This window comes from Ipomoea triloba, chromosome 11 (genome assembly GCF_003576645.1).
Source record: "Ipomoea triloba cultivar NCNSP0323 chromosome 11, ASM357664v1".
In the NCBI taxonomy this organism is placed as follows: Eukaryota; Viridiplantae; Streptophyta; class Magnoliopsida; order Solanales; family Convolvulaceae; genus Ipomoea; species Ipomoea triloba.
In genome coordinates, this window is record NC_044926.1 from 2,827,650 (window position 1) to 2,849,680 (window position 22,031).

Sequence of the window (22,031 nt, forward strand, 5' to 3'; positions counted from 1 at the left end):
TGTTATTACAGGTCAACAGGTAATCATGCCTTGATGACAAAATTGACATGCTTATGTATCTAATTGCAAATTTAAAAAGTTTGATGGCCTATTTGATACATTTTATGCCAAAAAAAGTGACATTTTTATTTACCTGTTATTACAGGTCACTAACAGGTAATCATGCCTTGATGACAAAATTGACATGTTTATGTATCTAATTGCAAATTTAAAAAGTTTTAGGGCCTAAATGACTGTACTGATAAATTTTGATGGCCTATTTGATACATTTTATGCCAAAAAAGGGACATTTTTATTTACCTGTTACTACAGGTCACTAACAGGTAATTATGCCTTGATGACTAAATTGACATGTTTATGTATCTAATTGCAAATTTAAAAAGTTTGATGGCCTATTTGATACATTTTATGCCAAAAAAAGTGACATTTTTATTTACCTGTTATTACAGGTCACTAACAGGTAATCATGCCTTGATGACAAAATTGACATGTTTATTTATCTAATTTCAAATTTAAAAAGTTTGAGGCCAAATTTACTGTACAGATAAAGTTTGATAGCCTATTTGATACATTTTATGCCAAAAAAAGGACATTTTTATTTACCTGTTATTACATGTCACTAATAATTAATCATGCATTGATGACTAAATTGACATGTTTATGTATCTAATTGCAAATTTAAAAAGTTTTAGGGCCTAAATGACTGTACTGATAACGTTTGATGGCCTATTTGATACATTTTATGCCAAAAAAAGTGACATTTTTATTTACCTGTTATTACAGGTCACTAACAGGTAATCATGCCTTGATGACAAAATTGACATGTTTATTTATCTAATTTCAAATTTAAAAAGTTTGAGGCCAAATTTACTGTACAGATAAAGTTTGATAGCCTATTTGATACATTTTATGCCAAAAAAAGGACATTTTTATTTACCTGTTATTACAGATCACTAACAGGTAATTAAGTCTTGATGACTAAATTGACATGTTTATGTATCTAATTGCAAATTTAAAAAGTTTTAGGGCCTAAATGACTGTACTGATAAATTTTGATGGCCTATTTTATACATTTTATAACAAAAAAAGTGACATTTTTATTTACCTGTTATTACAGATCACTAACAGGTAATTAAGTCTTGATGACTAAATTGACATGTTTATGTATCTAATTGCAAATTTAAAAAGTTTTAGGGCCTAAATGACTGTACTGATAAATTTTGATGGCCTATTTGATACATTTTATAACAAAAAAAGTGACATTTTTATTTACCTGTTATTACAGATTACTAACAGGTAATTAAGTCTTGATGACTAAATTGACATGTTTATTTATCTAATTGCAAATTTAAAAAGTTTTAGGGCCTAAATGACTGTACTGGTAAAGTTTGATGGCGTATTTGAAACATTTTATGCCAAAAAAAGTGACATTTTTATTTACCTGTTAACATTTTATGCCAAAAAAAGTGACATTTTTATTTACCTGTTATTACTTTATGCCAAAAAAAGTGACATTTTTATTTACCTGTTATTACAGGTCACTAACAGGTAATTATGCCTTGATGACTAAATTGACATGTTTATGTATCTTATTGCAAATTTAACAAGTTTGAGGGCCAAATTGACTGTACAGATAAAGTTTGATGGCCTATTTGGTACATTTTATGGCAAAAAGAGTGACATTTTTATTTACCTGTTGTTACAGGTCACTAATAGGTAATCTTGCCTTGATGACTAAATTGACATGTTTATTTATCTAATTGCAAATTTAAAAAGTTTGAGGGCCAAATTTACTGTATAGATAAACTTTGATAGCCTATTTGATACATTATATGCCAAAAAAAGGACATTTTTATTTACCTGTTATTACATGTCACTAATTATTAATCGTGTATTGATGACTAAATTGACATGTTTATGTATCTAATTGCAAATTTAAAAAGTTTTAGGGCCTAAATGACTGTACTAATAACGTTTGATGGCCTATTTTATACATTTTTTTCCAAAAAAAAGTGACATTTTTATTTACCTGTTATTACAGGTCACTAACAGGTAATCCTGCCTTGATTAGTAAATTGACATGTTTATGTATCTAATTGGAATTTTAAGAAGTTTGAGGTTCTAATTGACTGTACAGATAAATTTTGATGGCCTATTTGATACATTTTATGCCAAAACAAGGGACATTTTTATTTATCTGTTATTACAGGTCACTAACAGGTAATAATGTATTGACGACTAAATTGACATGTTTATGAATCTAATTGCAAATTTAAAAAGTTTGAGGGTCTAATTGATTGTATTCATATGGCCTATTTGATACATTTTATGCCTAAAAAAGTGACATTTTTATTTATCTGTTATTACAGATCACTAACAGATATTCATGCATTGATGACTAAATTGACATGTCTATGTATGTAATTGCAAATTTAAAAAGTTTTAGTGCCTAATTGACTGTACTGATAAAGTTTGATGGCCTATTTGATACATTTTATGCCAAAAAAAGTGACATTTTTATTTACCTGTTATTATAGGTCACTAACAGGTAATTATGTCTTGATGACTAAATTGACATTTTTATTTATCTAATTGCAACTTTAAAAAGTTTGATGGCCTAATTGACTGTACAGATAAATTTTGATGGCCTATATGATACATTTTATGCCAAAAAAAGTGACATTTTTATTTATTTGTTGTTATAGGTCACTAACAGGTAATCGTGCCTTGATGACTAAATTGACATGTTTATGTATCTTATTGCAAATTTAAAAAGTTTGAGAGCCTAATTGACTGTACAGATAAAGTTTGATGGCCTATTTGGTACATTTTATGCCAAAAAAGTGACATTTTATTTACCTGTTGTTACAGGTCACTAACAGGTAATCGTGCCTTGATGACTAAATTGACATGTTTATGTATCTTATTGCAAATTTAAAAAGTTTGAGGGCCTAATTGACTGTACAGATAAAGTTTGATAGCCTATTTGATACATTTTATGTCAAAAAAAGTGAAATTTTTATTTACCTGTTATTACAGATCACTAACAGGTAATCATGCATTGATGACTAAACTGACATGTTTATGTATCTAATTGAAAAATTTAAAAAGTTTGACGGCCAAATTGACAGTGCAGATAAAATTTGATAGCTTATTTGATACATTTTATGCAAAAAAAAGGTACATTTTTATTTACCTGTTATTACAGGTCACTAACAGGTAATCATGCATTGATGACTAAATTGTCATGTCTATGTTTCTAACTGCAAATTCAAAAAGTTTTAGGGCCTAATTGACAGTACTGATAAAGTTTGATGGCCTATTTGATACATTTTATGCCTAAAAAAGTGACATTTTTATTTACCTGTTATTACAGATCACTAACAGGTAATCATGCATTGATGACTAAATTGACATGTCAATGCATCTAATTGCAAATTTAAAAAGTTTTAGGGCCTAAATGACTGTACTGGTAAAGTTTGATGGCCTATTTGGTACATTTTATGCCGAAAAAAGTGACATTTTTATTTACCTGTTATTACAGATCACTAACAGGTAATCATGCATTGATGACTAAATTGACATGTCAATGCATCTAATTGCAAATTTAAAAAGTTTTAGGGCCTAAATGACTGTACTGGTAAAGTTTGATGGCCTATTTGGTACATTTTATGCCGAAAAAAGTGACATTTTTATTTACCTGTTATTACAGATCACTAACAGGTAATCATGCATTGATGACTAAATTGACATGTCAATGCATCTAATTGCAAATTTAAAAAGTTTTAGGGCCTAAATGACTGTACTGGTAAAGTTTGATGGCCTATTTGGTACATTTTATGCCGAAAAAAGTGACATTTTTATTTACCTGTTATTACAGATCACTAACAGGTAATTAAGTCTTGATGACTAAATTGACATGTTTATGTATCTTATTGCAAATTTAAAAAGTTTGAGGGCCTAATTGACTGTACAGATAAAGTTTGATGGCCTATTTGGTACATTTTATGCCAAAAAAAGTGACATTTTTATTTACCTGTTGTTATAGGTCACTAACAGGTAATCATGCATTGATGACTAAATTGACATGTCTATGTGTCTAATTGCAAATTTAAAAAGTTTGATGGCCTAATTGACTGTACAGATAAAGTTTGATAGCCTATTTGATACATTTTATGCAAAAAAAGTGACATTTTTATTTACCTGTTATTACAGGTTACTAACCGGTAATTATGCCTTGATGACTAAATTGACATGTTTATGTATCTAATTGCAAATTTAAAAACTTTTAGGGCCTAACTGACTTTACTGATAAAGTTTGATGGCCTATTTGATACATTTTATGCCTAAAAAAGTGACATTTTTATTTACCTGTTATTACAGGTTACTAACCGGTAATTATGCCTTGATGACTAAATTGACATGTTTATGTATCTAATTGCAAATTTAAAAACTTTTAGGGCCTAACTGACTTTACTGATAAAGTTTGATGGCCTATTTGATACATTTTATGCCTAAAAAAGTGACATTTTTATTTACCTGTTATTACAGGTTACTAACCGGTAATTATGCCTTGATGACTAAATTGACATGTTTATGTATCTAATTGCGAATTTAAAAAGTTTGAGGGCCAAATTTACTGTACCGATAAAGTTTGATAGCCAATTTGGTATAGTTTATGTCAAAAAAAAAAGGACATTTTTATTTATCTGTTATTACATGTCACTAATAATTAACCATGCATTAATGACTAAATTGACATGTTTATGTATCTAATTGCAAATTTAAAAACTTTTAGGGCCTAACTGACTTTACTGATAAAGTTTGATGGCCTATTTGATACATTTTATGCCTAAAAAAGTGACATTTTTATTTACCTGTTATTACAGGTTACTAACCGGTAATTATGCCTTGATGACTAAATTGACATGTTTATGTATCTTATTGCAAATTTAAAAAGTTTGAGGGCCTAATTGACTGTACAGATAAAGTTTGATGGCCTATTTGGTACATTTTATGCCAAAAAAAGTGACATTTTTATTTACCTGTTGTTACAGGTCACTAACAGGTAACCGTGCCTTGATGACTAAATTGACATGTTTATGTGTCTAATTGCAAATTTAAAAAGTTTGATGGCCTAATTGACTGTACAGATAAAGTTTGATAGCCTATTTGATACATTTTATGCAAAAAAAGTGACATTTTTATTTACCTGTTATTACATGTCACTAATAGTTAATCATGCATTGATGACTAAATTGACATGTTTATGTATCTAATTGAAAATTTAAAAAGTTTTAGGGCCTAAATGACTGTACTGATAAATTTTGATGGTCTATTTGATACATTTTATAACAAAAAAAGTGACATTTTTATTTACCTGTTATTACAGGTTACTAACCGGTAATTATGCCTTGATGACTAAATTGACATGTTTATGTATCTAATTGCGAATTTAAAAAGTTTGAGGGCCTAATTGACTGTACAGATAAAGTTTGATGGCCTATTTGGTACATTTTATGCCAAAAAAAGAGACATTTTTATTTACCTGTTATTACAGGTTACTAACCGGTAATTATGCCTTGATGACTAAATTGACATGTTTATGTATCTAATTGCGAATTTAAAAAGTTTGAGGGCCAAATTTACTGTACAGATAAAGTTTGATAGCCAATTTGGTATAGTTTATGTCAAAAAAAAAAGGACATTTTTATTTAACTGTTATTACATGTCACTAATAATTAACCATGCATTAATGACTAAATTGACATGTTTATGTATCTAATTGCAAATTTAAAAACTTTTAGGGCCTAACTGACTTTACTGATAAAGTTTGATGGCCTATTTTGTACATTTTATGCCAAAAAAAGTGACATTTTTATTTACCTGTTATTACAGATCACTAACAGGTAATTAAGTCTTGATGACTAAATTGACATGTTTATGTATCTTATTGCAAATTTAAAAAGTTTGAGGGCCTAATTGACTGTACAGATAAAGTTTGATGGCCTATTTGGTACATTTTATGCCAAAAAAAGTGACATTTTTATTTACCTGTTATTACAGATCACTAACAGGTAATTAAGTCTTGATGACTAAATTGACATGTTTATGTATCTTATTGCAAATTTAAAAAGTTTGAGGGTCTAATTGATTGTATTGATATGGCCTATTTGATACATTTTATGCCTAAAAAAGTGACATTTTTATTTATCTGTTATTACAGATCACTAACAGATAATCATGCATTGATGACTAAATTGACATGTCTATGTATGTAATTGCAAATTTAAAAAGTTTTAGTGCCTAATTGACTGTACTGATAAAGTTTGATGGCCTATTTGATACATTTTATGCCTAAAAAAGTGACATTTTTATTTATCTGTTATTACAGATCACTAACAGGTAATTATGTTTTGCTGACTAAATTGACATTTTTATGTATCTAATTGCAAATTTAAAAAGTTTTAGTGCCTAATTGACTGTACTGATAAAGTTTGATAGCCTATTTGATACATTTTATGCCTAAAAAAGTGACATTTTTATTTACCTGTTGTTACAGGTCACTAACAGGTAACCGTGCCTTGATGACTAAATTGACATGTTTATGTATCTTATTGCAAATTTAAAAATTTTGAGGGCCTAATTGACTGTACAGATAAAGTTTGATGGCCTATTTGGTACATTTTATGCCAAAAAAAGTGACATTTTATTTACCTGTTGTTACAGGTCACTAACAGGTAATCGTGCCTTGATGACTAAATTGACATGTTTATGTATCTTATTGCAAATTTAAAAAGTTTGAGGGCCTAATTGACTGTACAGATAAAGTTTGATGGCCTATTTGATACATTTTATGCCAAAAAAAGTGACATTTTATTTACCTGTTGTTACAGGTCACTAACAGGTAATCGTGCCTTGATGACTAAATTGACATGTTTATGTATCTTATTGCAAATTTAAAAAGTTTGAGGGCCTAATTGACTGTACAGATAAAGTTTGATGGCCTATTTGATACATTTTATGTCAAAAAAAGTGAAATTTTTATTTACATGTTATTACAGATCACTAACAGGTAATCATGCATTGATGACTAAACTGACATGTTTATGTATCTAATTGCAAAATTTAAAAAGTTTGAGGGCCTAATTGACTGTACAGATAAAGTTTGATAGCCTATTTGATACATTTTATGCCAAAAAAGGGACATTTTTATTTACCTGTTATTATAGGTCACTAACAGGTAATCATGCATTGATGACTAAATTGTCATGTCTATGTTTCTAACTGCAAATTCAAAAAGTTTTAGGGCCTAATTGACAGTACTGATAAAGTTTGATGGCCTATTTGATACATTTTATGCCAAAAAAAGTGACATTTTTATTTACTTCTTATTACAGGTCACTAACAGGTAATCATGACTTGATTACTAAATTGACATGTTTATGTATATAATTGCTACTTTAAAAAGTCTGAGGTTCTAATTGACTGTACAGATAAATTTTGATGGCCTATTTGATACATTTTATGCCAAAAAAGGGACATTTTTATTTACCTGTTACTACAGGTCACTAACAGGTAATCATGCATTGATGACTAAATTGACATGTCTATGTGTCTAATTGCAAATTTAAAAAGTTTGATGGCCTAATTGACTGTACAGATAAAGTTTGATAGCCTATTTGATACATTTTATGCAAAAAAAGTGACATTTTTATTTACCTGTTATTACAGGTTACTAACCGGTAATTATGCATTAATGACTAAATTGACATGTTTATGTATCTAATTGCAAATTTAAAAACTTTTAGGGCCTAACTGACTTTACTGATAAAGTTTGATGGCCTATTTGGTACATTTTATGCCAAAAAAAGTGACATTTTTATTTACCTGTTATTACAGGTCACTAATAGGTAATCATGCATTGATGACTAAATTGACATGTCTATGTATCTAATTGCAAATTTAAAAAGTTTTAGGGCCTAAATGACTGTACTGGTAAAGTTTGATGGCCTATTTGATACATTTTATAACAAAAAAAGTGACCTTTTTATTTACCTGTTATTACAGGTCACTAATAGGTAATCATGCATTGATGACTAAATTGACATGTCTATGTATCTAATTGCAAATTTAAAAAGTTTGATGGCCTAATTGACTGTACAGATAAAGTTTGATAGCCTATTTGATACATTTTATGCAAAAAAAGTGACATTTTTATTTACCTGTTATTACATGTCACTAATAGTTAATCATGCATTGATGACTAAATTGACATGTTTATGTATCTAATTGCAAATTTAAAAAGTTTTAGGGCCTAAATGACTGTACTGATAAAGTTTGATGGCCTATTTGATACATTTTATGCCAAAAAAAGTGACATTTTTATTTACCTGTTATTACAGGTTACTAACCGGTAATTATGCCTTGATGACTAAATTGACATGTTTATGTATCTAATTGCGAATTTAAAAAGTTTGAGGGCCAAATTTACTGTACAGATAAAGTTTGATAGCCAATTTGGTATAGTTTATGTCAAAAAAAAAAGGACATTTTTATTTATCTGTTATTACATGTCACTAATAATTAACCATGCATTAATGACTAAATTGACATGTTTATGTATATCTAATTGCAAATTTAAAAACTTTTAGGGCCTAACTGACTTTACTGATAAAGTTTGATGGCCTATTTGATACATTTTATGCCAAAAAAAGTGACATTTTTATTTACCTGTTACTACAGGTCACTAACAGGTAATCATGCATTGATGACTAAACTGACATGTTTATGTATCTAATTGCGAATTTAAAAAGTTTGAGGGCCTAATTGACTGTACAGATAAAGTTTGATAGCCTATTTGGTACATTTTATGCCAAAAAAGGGACATTTTTATTTACCTGTTGTTACAGGTCACTAACAGGTAACCGTGCCTTGATGACTAAATTGACATGTTTATGTATCTTATTGCAAATTTAAAAAGTTTGAGGGTCTAATTGATTGTATTGATATGGCCTATTTGATACATTTTATACCTAAAAAAGTGACATTTTAATTTATCTGTTATTAAATGTCACTAACAGGTAATTGACTGTACTGATAAAGTTTTATAGCCAATTTGGTACATTTTATGCCAAAAAAGGGACATTTTTATTTACCTGTTACTACAGGTCACTAACAGGTAATCATGCATTGATGACTAAATTGACATGTCTATGTGTCTAATTGCAAATTTAAAAAGTTTGATGGCCTAATTGACTGTACAGATAAAGTTTGATAGCCTATTTGATACATTTTATGCAAAAAAAGTGACATTTTTATTAACTGTTATTACATGTCACTAATAGATAATCATGCATTGATGACTAAATTGACATGTTTATATATCTAATTGAAAATTTAAAAAGTTTTAGGGCCTAAATGACTGTACTGATAAATTTTGATGGCCTATTTGATACATTTTATAACAAAAAAAGCGACATTTTTATTTACCTGTTATTACAGATCACTAACAGGTAATTATGTTTTGATGACTAAATTGACATTTTTATGTATCTAATTGCAAATTTAAAAAGTTTTAGGGCCTAAATGACTGTACTGGTAAAGTTTGATGGCCTATTTGATACATTTTATGCCTAAAAAAGTGACATTTTTATTTACCTGTAATTACAGGTTACTAACCGGTAATTATGCCTTGATGACTAAATTGACATGTTTATGTATCTAATTTCGAATTTAAAAAGTTTGAGGGCCAAATTTACTGTACAGATAAAGTTTGATAGCCAATTTGGTATAGTTTATGTCAAAAAAAAAAGGACATTTTTATTTATCTGTTATTACATGTCACTAATAATTAACAATGCATTAATGACTAAATTGACATGTTTATGTATCTAATTGCAAATTTAAAAACTTTTAGGGCCTAACTGACTTTACTGATAAAGTTTGATGGCCTATTTGATACATTTTATGTCAAAAAAAGTGAAATTTTTATTTACCTGTTATTACAGATCACTAACAGGTAATTATGTTTTGATGACTAAATCGACATTTTTATGTATCTAATTGCAAATGGAAAAAGTTTTAGGGCCTAAATGACTGTTCTGGGAAAGTTTGATGGCCTATTTGATACATTTTATGTCAAAAAAAAGGACATTTTTATTTACCTGTTATTACAGGTTACTAACCGGTAATTATGCCTTGATGACTAAATTGACATGTTTATGTATCTTATTGCAAATTTAAAAATTTTGAGGGCCTAATTGACTGTACAGATAAAGTTTGATGGCCTATTTGGTACATTCTATGTCGTAAAAAGTGACATTTTTATTTACCTGTTGTTACAGGTCACTAATAGGTAATCGTGCCTTGATGACTAAATTGACATGTTTATGTATCTTATTGCAAATTTAAAAAGTTTGAGGGTCTAATTGATTGTATTGATATGGCCTATTTGATACATTTTATGCCAAGAAAAGTGACATTTTTATTTACCTGTTATTACATGTCACTAATAATTAACCATGCATTAATGACTAAATCGACATGTTTATGTATCTTATTGCAAATTTAAAAAGTTTGAACGCCTAATTGACTGTACAGATAAAGTTTGATAGCCTATTTGATACATTTTATGCCAAGAAAAGTGACATTTTTATTTACCTGTTATTACATGTCACTAATAATTAACCATGCATTAATGACTAAATCGACATGTTTATGTATCTTATTGCAAATTTAAAAAGTTTGAACGCCTAATTGACTGTACAGATAAAGTTTGATAGCCTATTTGATACATTTTATGCCAAGAAAAGTGACATTTTTATTTACCTGTTATTACAGGCCACTAACAGGTAATCATGACTTGATTTCTAAATTGACATGTTTATGTATCAAATTGCAAATTTAAAAAGTTTGAGGGCCTAATTGACTGTACAGAGAAAGTTTGATGGCCTATTTGATACATTTTATGTCAAAAAAAGTGAAATTTTTATTTACCTGTTATTACAGATCACTAACAGGTAATCATGCATTGATGACTAAACTGACATGTTTATGTATCTAATTGCAAAATTTAAAAAGTTTGACGGCCAAATTGACAGTGCAGATAAAATTTGATAGCTTATTTGATACATTTTATGCAAAAAAAGTGACATTTTTATTTACCTGTTATTACAGGTCACTAATAGGTAATCATGCCTTGATGACTAAATTGACATGTTTATGTATCTAATTGCAAAATTTAAAAAGTTTGACGGCCAAATTGACAGTGCAGATAAAATTTGATAGCTTATTTGATACATTTTATGCAAAAAAAAGGTACATTTTTATTTACCTGTTATTACAGGTCACTAATAGGTAATCATGCATTGATGACTAAATTGACATGTCTATGTGTCTAATTGCAAATTTAAAAAGTTTGATGGCCTAATTGACTGTACAGATAAAGTTTGATAGCCTATTTGATACATTTTATGCAAAAAAAGTGACATTTTTATTTACCTGTTATTACATGTCACTAATAGTTAATCATGCATTGATGACTAAATTGACATGTTTATGTATCTAATTGAAAATTTAAAAAGTTTTAGGGCCTAAATGACTGTACTGATAAATTTTGATGGCCTATTTGATACATTTTATAACAAAAAAAGTGACATTTTTATTTACCTGTTATTACAGATCACTAACAGGTAATTATGTTTTGATGACTAAATTCACATTTTTATGTATCTAATTGCAAATTTAAAAAGTTTTAGGGCCTAAATGACTGTACTGGTAAAGTTTGATGGCCTATTTGATACATTTTATGCCTAAAAAAGTGACATTTTTATTTACCTGTTATTACAGGTTACTAACCGGTAATTATGCCTTGATGACTAAATTGACATGTTTATGTATCTAATTGCGAATTTAAAAAGTTTGAGTGCCAAATTTACTGTACAGATAAAGTTTGATAGCCAATTTGGTATAGTTTATGTCAAAAAAAAAAAGACATTTTTATTTATCTGTTATTACATGTCACTAATAATTAAGACATTTTTATTTATCTGTTATTACATGTCACTAATAATTAACCATGCATTAATGACCTGTTATTACATGTCACTAATAATTAACCATGCATTAATGACTAAATTGACATGTTTATGTATCTAATTGCATGCATTAATGACTAAATTGACATGTTTATGTATCTAATTGCAAATTTAAAAACTTTAATTGACATGTTTATGTATCTAATTGCAAATTTAAAAACTTTTAGGGCCTAACTGACTTTACTGATAAAGTTTGATGGCCTATTTGATACATTTTATACCAAAAAAAGTGACATTTTTATTTACCTGTTGTTACAGGTCACTAACAGGTAATCGTGCCTTGATGACTAAATTGACATGTTTATGTATCTTATTGCAAATTTAAAAAGTTTGAGGGCCTAATTGACTGTACAGATAAAGTTTGATGGCCTATTTGGTACATTTTATGCCAAAAAAAGTGACATTTTTATTTACCTGTTGTTACAGGTCACTAACAGGTAACCGTGCCTTGATTACTAAATTGACATGTTTATGTATCTTATTGCAAATTTAAAAAGTTTGAGGGTCTAATTGATTGTATTGATATGGCCTATTTGATACATTTTATGCCTAAAAAAGTGACATTTTTATTTATCTGTTATTAAATGTCACTAACAGGTAATTGACTGTACTGATAAAGTTTGATAGCCAATTTGGTACATTTTATGCCAAAAAAGGGACATTTTTATTTACCTGTTACTACAGGTCACTAACAGGTAATCATGCATTGATGACTAAATTGACATGTCTATGTATCTAATTGCAAATTTAAAAAGTTTGATGGCCTAATTGACTGTACAGATAAAGTTTGATAGCCTATTTGGTACATTTTATGCCAAAAAAGGGACATTTATATTTACCTGGTACTACAGGTCACTAACAGGGAATCATGCATTGATGACTAAACTGACATGTTTATGTATCTAATTGAAAATTTAAAAAGTTTTAGGGCCTAAATGACTGTACTGATAAATTTTGATGGCCTATTTGATACATTTTATAACAAAACAAGTGATATTTTTATTTACCTGTTATTACAGATCACTAACAGGTAATTATGTTTTGATGACTAAATTGACATTTTTATGTATCTAATTGCAAATTTTAAAGTTTTAAGGCCTAAATGACTGTACTGGTAAAGTTTGATGGCCTATTTGATACATTTTATGCCAAAAAAAGTGACATTTTTATTTACCTGTTATTACAGGTCACTAACAGGTAATTATGCCTTGATGACTAAATTGACATGTTTATGTATCTAATTGCGAATTTAAAAAGTTTGAGGGCCAAATTTACTGTACAGATAAAGTTTGATAGACAATTTGGTACATTTTATGTCAAAAAAAAAGGACATTTTTATTTATCTGTTATTACATGTCACTAATAATTAACCATGCATTAATGACTAAATTGACATGTTTATGTATCTAATTGCAAATTTAAAAAGTTTTAGGGCCTAAATGACTTTACTAATAAAGTTTGATGGCCTATTTGATACATTTTATGCCAAAAAAGTGACATTTTTATTTACCTGTTGTTACAGGTCACTTACAGGTAATCGAGCCTTGATGACTAAATTGACATGTTTATGTATTTTATTGCAAATTTAAAAAGTTTTAGGGCCTAAATGACTGTACTGATAAAGTTTGATGGCCTATTTGATACATTTTATGCCAAAAAAAGTGACATTTTTATTTACCTGTTATTACAGGTCACTAATAGGTAATCGTGCCTTGATGACTAAATTGACATGTTTATGTATCTTATTGCAAATTTAAAAAGTTTGAGGGCCTAATTGATTGTACAGATAAAGTTTGATGGCCTATTTGATACATTTTATGCCAAAAAAAGTGACATTATTATTTAACTGTTATTACAGGCCACTAACAGGTAATCATGACTTGATTTCTAAATTGACATGTTTATGTATCAAATTGCAAATTTAAAAAGTTTGAGGGCCTAATTGACTGTATAGAGAAAGTTTGATGGCCTATTTGATACATTTTATGTCAAAAAAAGTGAAATTTTTATTTACCTGTTATTACAGATCACTAACAGTTATCATGCATTGATGACTAAACTGACATGTTTATGTATCTAATTGCAAAATTTAAAAAGTTTGATGGCCAAATTGACAGTGCAGATAAAATTTGATAGCTTATTTGATACATTTTATGCAAAAAAAAGGGACATTTTTATTTACCTGTTATTACAGGTCACTAACAGGTAATTATGCCTTGATGACTAAATTGACATGTTTATGTATCTAATTGCGAATTTAAAAAGTTTGAGGGCCAAATTTACTGTACAGATAAAGTTTGATAACCAATTTGGTACATTTTATGTCAAAAAAAAGGACATTTTTATTTACCTGTTATTACATTTCACTAATAATTAACCATGCATTAATGACTAAATTGACATTTTATGTATCTAATTGCAAATTTAAAAAGTTTTAGGGCCTAAATGACTTTACTGATAAAGTTTGATGGCCTATTTGATAAATTTTATGCCAAAAAAAAGTGACTTTTTTATTTACCTGTTATTACAGGTCACTAACAGGTAATCATGACTTGATTACTAAATTAACATGTTTATGTATCTAATTGAAAATTTAAAAAGTTTTAGGACCTAAATGACAGTACTGATAAATTTTGATGGCCTATTTGATACATTTTATGCCAAAAAAAGTGACATTTTTATTTACCCGTAACTATTCAATATCCCTATGAAAAATTGATCACACCAGAACGCTTTCGAGGCCGAATCCATTTTGAATTTGATAAATGCATTGCTTGTGAAGTTTGTGTTCGTGTATGTCCTATAGATTTACCTGTTGTTGATTGGCAATTGGAAACAGATATTCGCAAGAAACGATTGCTTAATTACAGTATTGATTTTGGACTTTGTATATTTTGCGGTAATTGTGTTGAATATTGTCCAACAAATTGTTTTCTTACTAAGAATAAGAATGATAACGAGCCAATTTCTGTTTTACCAGTCATTTTTTATCATCACAATATCTTTTCCTCTCAAGTATTCTATTCCTGACTATGGGTCATCAGTGAAATTTTTTCGAAAGATTGGATATTTTGATAGAATTTGATAGAAAAGGAGTTCGTTCGTCTCAAAAAAAGATTCTTAGCCTATTTCTTTCTGTATTCTTTCTAGATTCAAAGACTCACCAAGAAAATAGATTCATACCCTCGATCAAACTCATGAAAAAATGGATGACTAAATTGACATGTTTATATATCTGATTGCAAATTTAAAAAGTTTTAGGGCCTAAATGACTGTGCTGGTAAAGTTTGATGGCTTATTTGATACATTTTATGCCAAAAAATAGTGACATTTTTATTTACCTGTTATTACAGGTCACTAACAGGTAATTATGCCTTGATTACTAAATTGACATGTTATTTATCTAATTGTAAATTTAAAAAGTTTGAGAGCCTAATTGACTGTACAGATAAAATTTGATGGCCTACTTGATACATTTTATGCCAAAAAAAGTAAAATTTTCATTTACCTGTTATTACAAGTCAATAGGTAATCATGCCTTGATGACAAAATTGACATGTTTATGTATCTAATTGCAAATTTAAAAAGTTTGATGGCCTATTTGATACATTTTATGCCAAAAAAAGTGACATTTTTATTTACCTGTTTTTACAGATCACTAACAGGTAATCATGACTGGATGACTAAATTGACATGTTTATGTATCTAATTGCAAATTTAAAAAGTTTTAGGGCCTAAATGACAGTACTGATAAAGTGTGATGGCCTATTTGATACATTTTATGTCATAAAAGTGACATTTTTATTTACCTGTTATTACAGGTCAGTAACAGGTAATTATGTCTTGATGACTAAATTGACATGTTTATGTATCTAATTGCAAATTTAAAAAGTTTGAGAGCCAAATTTACTGTAAAGATAAATTTTGATAGCCTATTTGATACATTTTATGCCAAAAAAAAGACATTTTTATTTACCTGTTATTACATGTCACTAATAATTAATCATGCATTGATGACTAAATTGACATGTTTATGTATCTAATTACAAATTTAAAAAGTTTTAGGGCCTAAATGACTGTACAGATAACGTTTGATGGCCTATTTGATACATTTTATGCCAAAAAAATGACATTTTTATTTACCTGTTATTACAGGTCACTAACAGGTAATTATACCTTGATGACTAAATTGACATTTTTATTTATCTTATTGTAAATTTAAAAAGTTTGAGGGCCTAATTGACTGTACAGATAAAATTTGATGGCCTATTTGATACATTTTATGCGAAAAAAGTGACATTTTTATTTACCTGTTATTACAGGTCACTAACAGGTAATCATGACTTGATTACTAAATTGACATGTTTATGTATCTAATTAGCACTTTAAAAAGTTTGAGGTTTTAATTGACAGTACAGATAATTTTGATGGCCTATTTCATACATTTTATGCCAAAAAAGGGACATTTTTATTTACTTGTTATTACAGGTCAGTAACAGGTAATTATGTCTTGATGACTAAATTGACATGTTTATGTATCTAATTGCAAATTTAAAAAGTTTGAGGGCCAAATTTACTGTACAGATAAAGTTTGATAGCCTATTTGATACATTTTATGCCAAAAAAAGAACATTTTTATTTACCTGTTATTACATGTCACTAATAATTAATCATGCATTAATGACTAAATTGACATGTTTATGTATCTAATTGAAAATTTAAAAAGTTTTAGGGCCTAAATGACCGTACTGATAACGTTTGATGGCCTATTTGATACATTTTATGCCAAAAAAAATGACATTTTTATTTACCTGTTATTACAGGTCACTAACAGGTAATTATACCTTGATGACTAAATTGACATTTTTATTTATCTAATTGTAAATTTAAAAAGTTTGAGGGCCTAAATGACTGTACTGAAAAATTTTGATGGCCTATTTGATTCATTTTAAGCCAAAAAAAGTGACATTTTTATTTACCTGTTATTACAGATCACTAACAGGTAATTATGTCTTGATGACTAAATCGACATGTTTATGTATCTAATTGCAAATTTAAAAAGTTTTAGGGCCTAAATGACAGTACTGATAAAGTTTGATGGCCTATTTGATACATTTTATGCCAAAAAAAGTGACATTTTTATTTACCTGTTATTACAGGTCACTAATAGTTAATCATGCATTGATGACTAAATTGACATGTTTATGTATCTAATTGCAAATTTTAAAAGTTTTACGGCCTAAATGACTTTACTGATAAAGTTTGATGGTCTATTTGATACATTTTATGCCAAAAAAAGTTACATTTTTATTTACCTGTTATTACAGGTCACTAACAGGTAATCATGACTTGATTATTAAATTGACATGTTTATGTATCTAGTTGCAAATTTAAAAAGTTTGAGGGCCTAATGGACTATACAGATAAAGTTTGATGGCCTATTTGATACATATTATGCCAAAAAAGTGACATTTTTATTTTTACCTCTTATTACAGGTCACTAATAGTTAATCATGCATTGATGACTAAATTGACATGTTTATGTATCTAATTGCAAATTTAAAAAGTTTTAGGGCCTAAATGACTTTACAGATAAAGTTTGATGGCCTATTTGATACATTTTATGCCAAAAAAAGGGACATTTTTATTTACCTATTATTACAGATCACTAAAAAAAGGGACATTTTTATTTACCTATTATTACAGATCACTAACAGGTATTCATGCATTGATGACTAATTATTACAGATCACTAACAGGTATTCATGCATTGATGACTAAATTGACATGTTTATGAATCTAATTTCAAATTTAAAAAGTTTGAGGGCCTAATTGATTGTACAGATAAAGTTTGATGGACTATTTGATATATTTTATGCCAAAAAAAGTGACATTTTTATTATCTGTTATTACAGGACACTAATAGTTAATCATGCATTGATGACTAAATTGACACGTTTATGTATCTAATTGCAACTTTAAAAAGTTTGAGTTTCTAATTGACTGTACAGATAAATTCTGATGGCCTATTTGATACATTTTATGCCAAAAAAGGGACATTTTTATTTACCTATTATTACAGATCACTAACAGGTATTCATGCATTGATGACTAAATTGACATGTTTATGAATCTAATTTCAAATTTAAAAAGTTTGAGGGCCTAATTGACTGTACAAATAATGTTTGATGGCCTATTTAATACATTTTATGCTAAAAAAAGTGAAATTTTTATTACCTGTTATTACAGGTCACTAACAGGTAATCATGCATTGATTACTAAACTGACATGTTTATGTATCTAATTGCAAAATTTAAAAAGTTCGAGTGCCTAATTGACTGTACAGATAAAGTTTGATGGCTTATTTGATACATGCTATGCCAAAAAAAGTGACATTTTTATTTACCTGTTATTACAGGTCACAAACAGGTAATCATGCCTTGATGACAAAATTGACATTTTTATTTATCTAATTGCAAATTTAAAAAGTTTGATGTCCTATTTGATACATTTTATGCCAAAAAAAGTGACATTTTTATTTACTTGTTATTACAGGTCACTAACAGGTAATCATGACTTGATTACTAAATTGACATGTTTATGTATTTAATTGCAACTTTAAAAACTTTGAGATTCTAATTGACAGTACAGATAAATTTTGATGGCCTATTTGATACATTTTATGCCAAAAAACGAACATTTTTATTACCTGTTATTACATATCACTAACAAATAATCATGCCTTGATGAATAAATTGACATGTTTATGTATCTAATTGCAACTTTAAAAAGTTTGATGACCTAATTTGCTGTACACATAAAGTTTGATGGCCTATTTGATACATTTTATGTCGAAAAAAGTGAAATTTTTATTTACCTGTTATAACAGGTCACTAACAGGTAATCATGCATTCATGACTAAACTGACATGTTTATGTATCTAATTGATAATTTAAAAAGTTTGAAGGCCTAATTGACTATACAGATAAAGTTTCATGGCCTATTTGATACATTTTATGCAAAAAAAAGTGACATTTTTATTTAGCTGTTATTACAGGTCACTAATAGTTAATCATGCATTGAAGACTAAATTGACATTATTATGTATCTAATTGCAAATTTAAAGAGTTTTAGGGCCTAAATGACTATACTGATAAAGTCTGATGGCCTATTTGATAAATTTTATGCCAAAAAAGTGACATTTTTATTTACTTGTTATTACTGGTCACTAACAGGTAGTTATGCTTTGACGACTAAATTGACATGTTTATTTATCTAATTGAAAATTTAAAAAGTTAAATTGACATGTTTATTTATCTAATTGAAAATTTAAAAAGTTAAATTGACATGTTTATTTATCTAATTGAAAATTTAAAAAGTTTGAGGGCCTAATTGACTGTACAGATAAAATTTGATGGCCTACTTGATACATTTTACGCCAAAAAAATTGAAACTTTGATACATTTTATGCCAAAAAAAGTGACATTTTTATTTACCTGTTATTACAGGTCACTAACAGGTAATAATGACTTGATTACTAAATTGACATGTTTATGTATCTAATTGCTACTTTAAAAAGTGTGAGGTTCTAATTGACTGTACAGATAAATTTTGATGGCCTATTTGATACATTTTATGCCAAAAAAGAGACATTTTTATTTACCTGTTACTACAGGTCACTAACAGGTAATCATGCATTGATGACTAAATTGACATGTCTATGTATCAAATTGCAAATTTAAAAAGTTGGATGGCCTAATTGACTGTACAGATAAAGTTTGATAGCCTATTTGATACATTTTATGCCAAAAAAAGTGACATTTTTATTTACCTGTTATTACATGTCACTAATAGTTAATCATGCATTGATGACTAAATTGACATGTTTATGTATCTAATTGCAAATTTAAAAAGTTTTAGGGCCTAAATGACTGTAGTAAAAATTTTTGATGGCCTATTTGATACATTTTATGCCAAAAAAAGTGACATTTTTATTTACCTGTTATTACAGATCACTAACAGGTAATTATGTCTTGATGACAAAATTGACATGTTTATGTATCTAATTGCAAATTTAAAAAGTTTTAGGGCCTAAATGACAGTACTGATAAGGTTTGATGGCCTATTTGATATATTTTATGCCAAAAAAAGTTACATTTTTATTTACCTGTTATTACAGGTTACTAATAGTTAATCATGCATTGATGACTAAATTAACATGTTTATGTATCTAATTGCAAATTTAAAAAGTTTTAGGGCCTAAATGACTTTACAGATAAAGTTTGATGGCCTATTTGATACATTTTATGCCAAAAAAAGTGACATTTTTATTTACCTGTTATTACAGGTCACTAATAGTTAATCATGCATTGATGACTAAATTGACATGTCTATGTATCTAATTGCAAATTTAAAAAGTGTTAGGGCCTAATTGACTGTACAGATAAAGTTTGTTGGCCTATTTGATACATTTTATGCCAAAAAAATGACATTTTTATTTACCTGTTATTACAGGTCACTAACAGGTAATTATGACGTGATTACTAAATTGACATGTTTATGTATCTAATTGCAACTTTAAAAAGTTTGAGGTTCTAATTGACTGTACAGATAAATTTTGATGGCCTATTTGATACATTTTATGCCAAAAAAGGGACATTTTTATTTACCTGTTATTAAAGATCACTAACAGGTAATCATGCATTGATGACTAAATTGACATGTTTATGAATCTAATTTCAAATTTTAAAAGTTTGAGTGCCAAATTGACTGTACAGATAAAGTTTGATAGCCTATTTTATACATTTTATGGAAAAAAAAAGGGACATTTTTATTACCTGTTATTACAGGTCACTAACAAATAATCATGTCTTGATGAATAAATTGACATGTTTATGAATCTAATTTCAAATTTAAAAAGTTTGAGTGCCAAATTGACTGTACAGATAAAGTTTGATAGCCTATTTGATACATTTTATGGAAAAAAAAAAGGGACATTTTTATTACCTGTTATTACAGGTCACTAACAAATAATCATGTCTTGATGAATAAATTGACATGTTTATGTATCTAATTGCAAATTTAAAAAGTTTGATGACCTAATTTGCTGTACATATAAAGTTTGATGGCCTATTTGATACATTTTATGTCAAAAAAGTGAAATTTTTATTTACCTGTTATTACAGGTCACTAACAAGTAATCATGCATTGATGACTAAACTGACACGTTTATGTATCTAATTGCAACTTTAAAAAGTTTGAGGTTCTAAGTGACTGTATATATAAATTTTGATGGCCTATTTGATACATTTTATGCCAAAAAAGTGACATTTTTATTTACCTGTTATTACAGATCACTAATAGGTAATCATGCATTGATGACTAAATTGACATGTTTATGAATCTAATTTCAAATTTAAAAAGTTTGAGTGCCAATTTGACTGTACATATAAAGTTTGATAGCCTATTTGGTACATTTTATGCAAAAAAAAAAAGAGACATTTTTATTACATGTTATTACAGATCACTAACAAATAATCATGCCTTGATGAATAAATTGACATGTTTATGTATCTAATTGCAACTTTAAAAAGTTTGATGACCTAATTTGCTGTACATATAAAGTTTGATGGCCTATTTGATACATTTTATGTCAAAAAAAGTGAAATTTTTATTTACCTGTTATTACAGGTCACTAACAGGTAATCATGCATTGATGACTAAACTGACATGTTTATGTATCTAATTGCAAAATTTAAAAAGTTCGAGTGCCTAATTAACTGTACAGATAAAGTTTGATGGCTTATTTGATACATGCTATGCCAAAAAAAGTGGCATTTTTATTTACCTGTTATTACAGGTCACTAACAGGTAATCATGCCTTGATGACTAAATTGACATGTTTATGTATCTAATTGCAAATTTAAAAAGTTT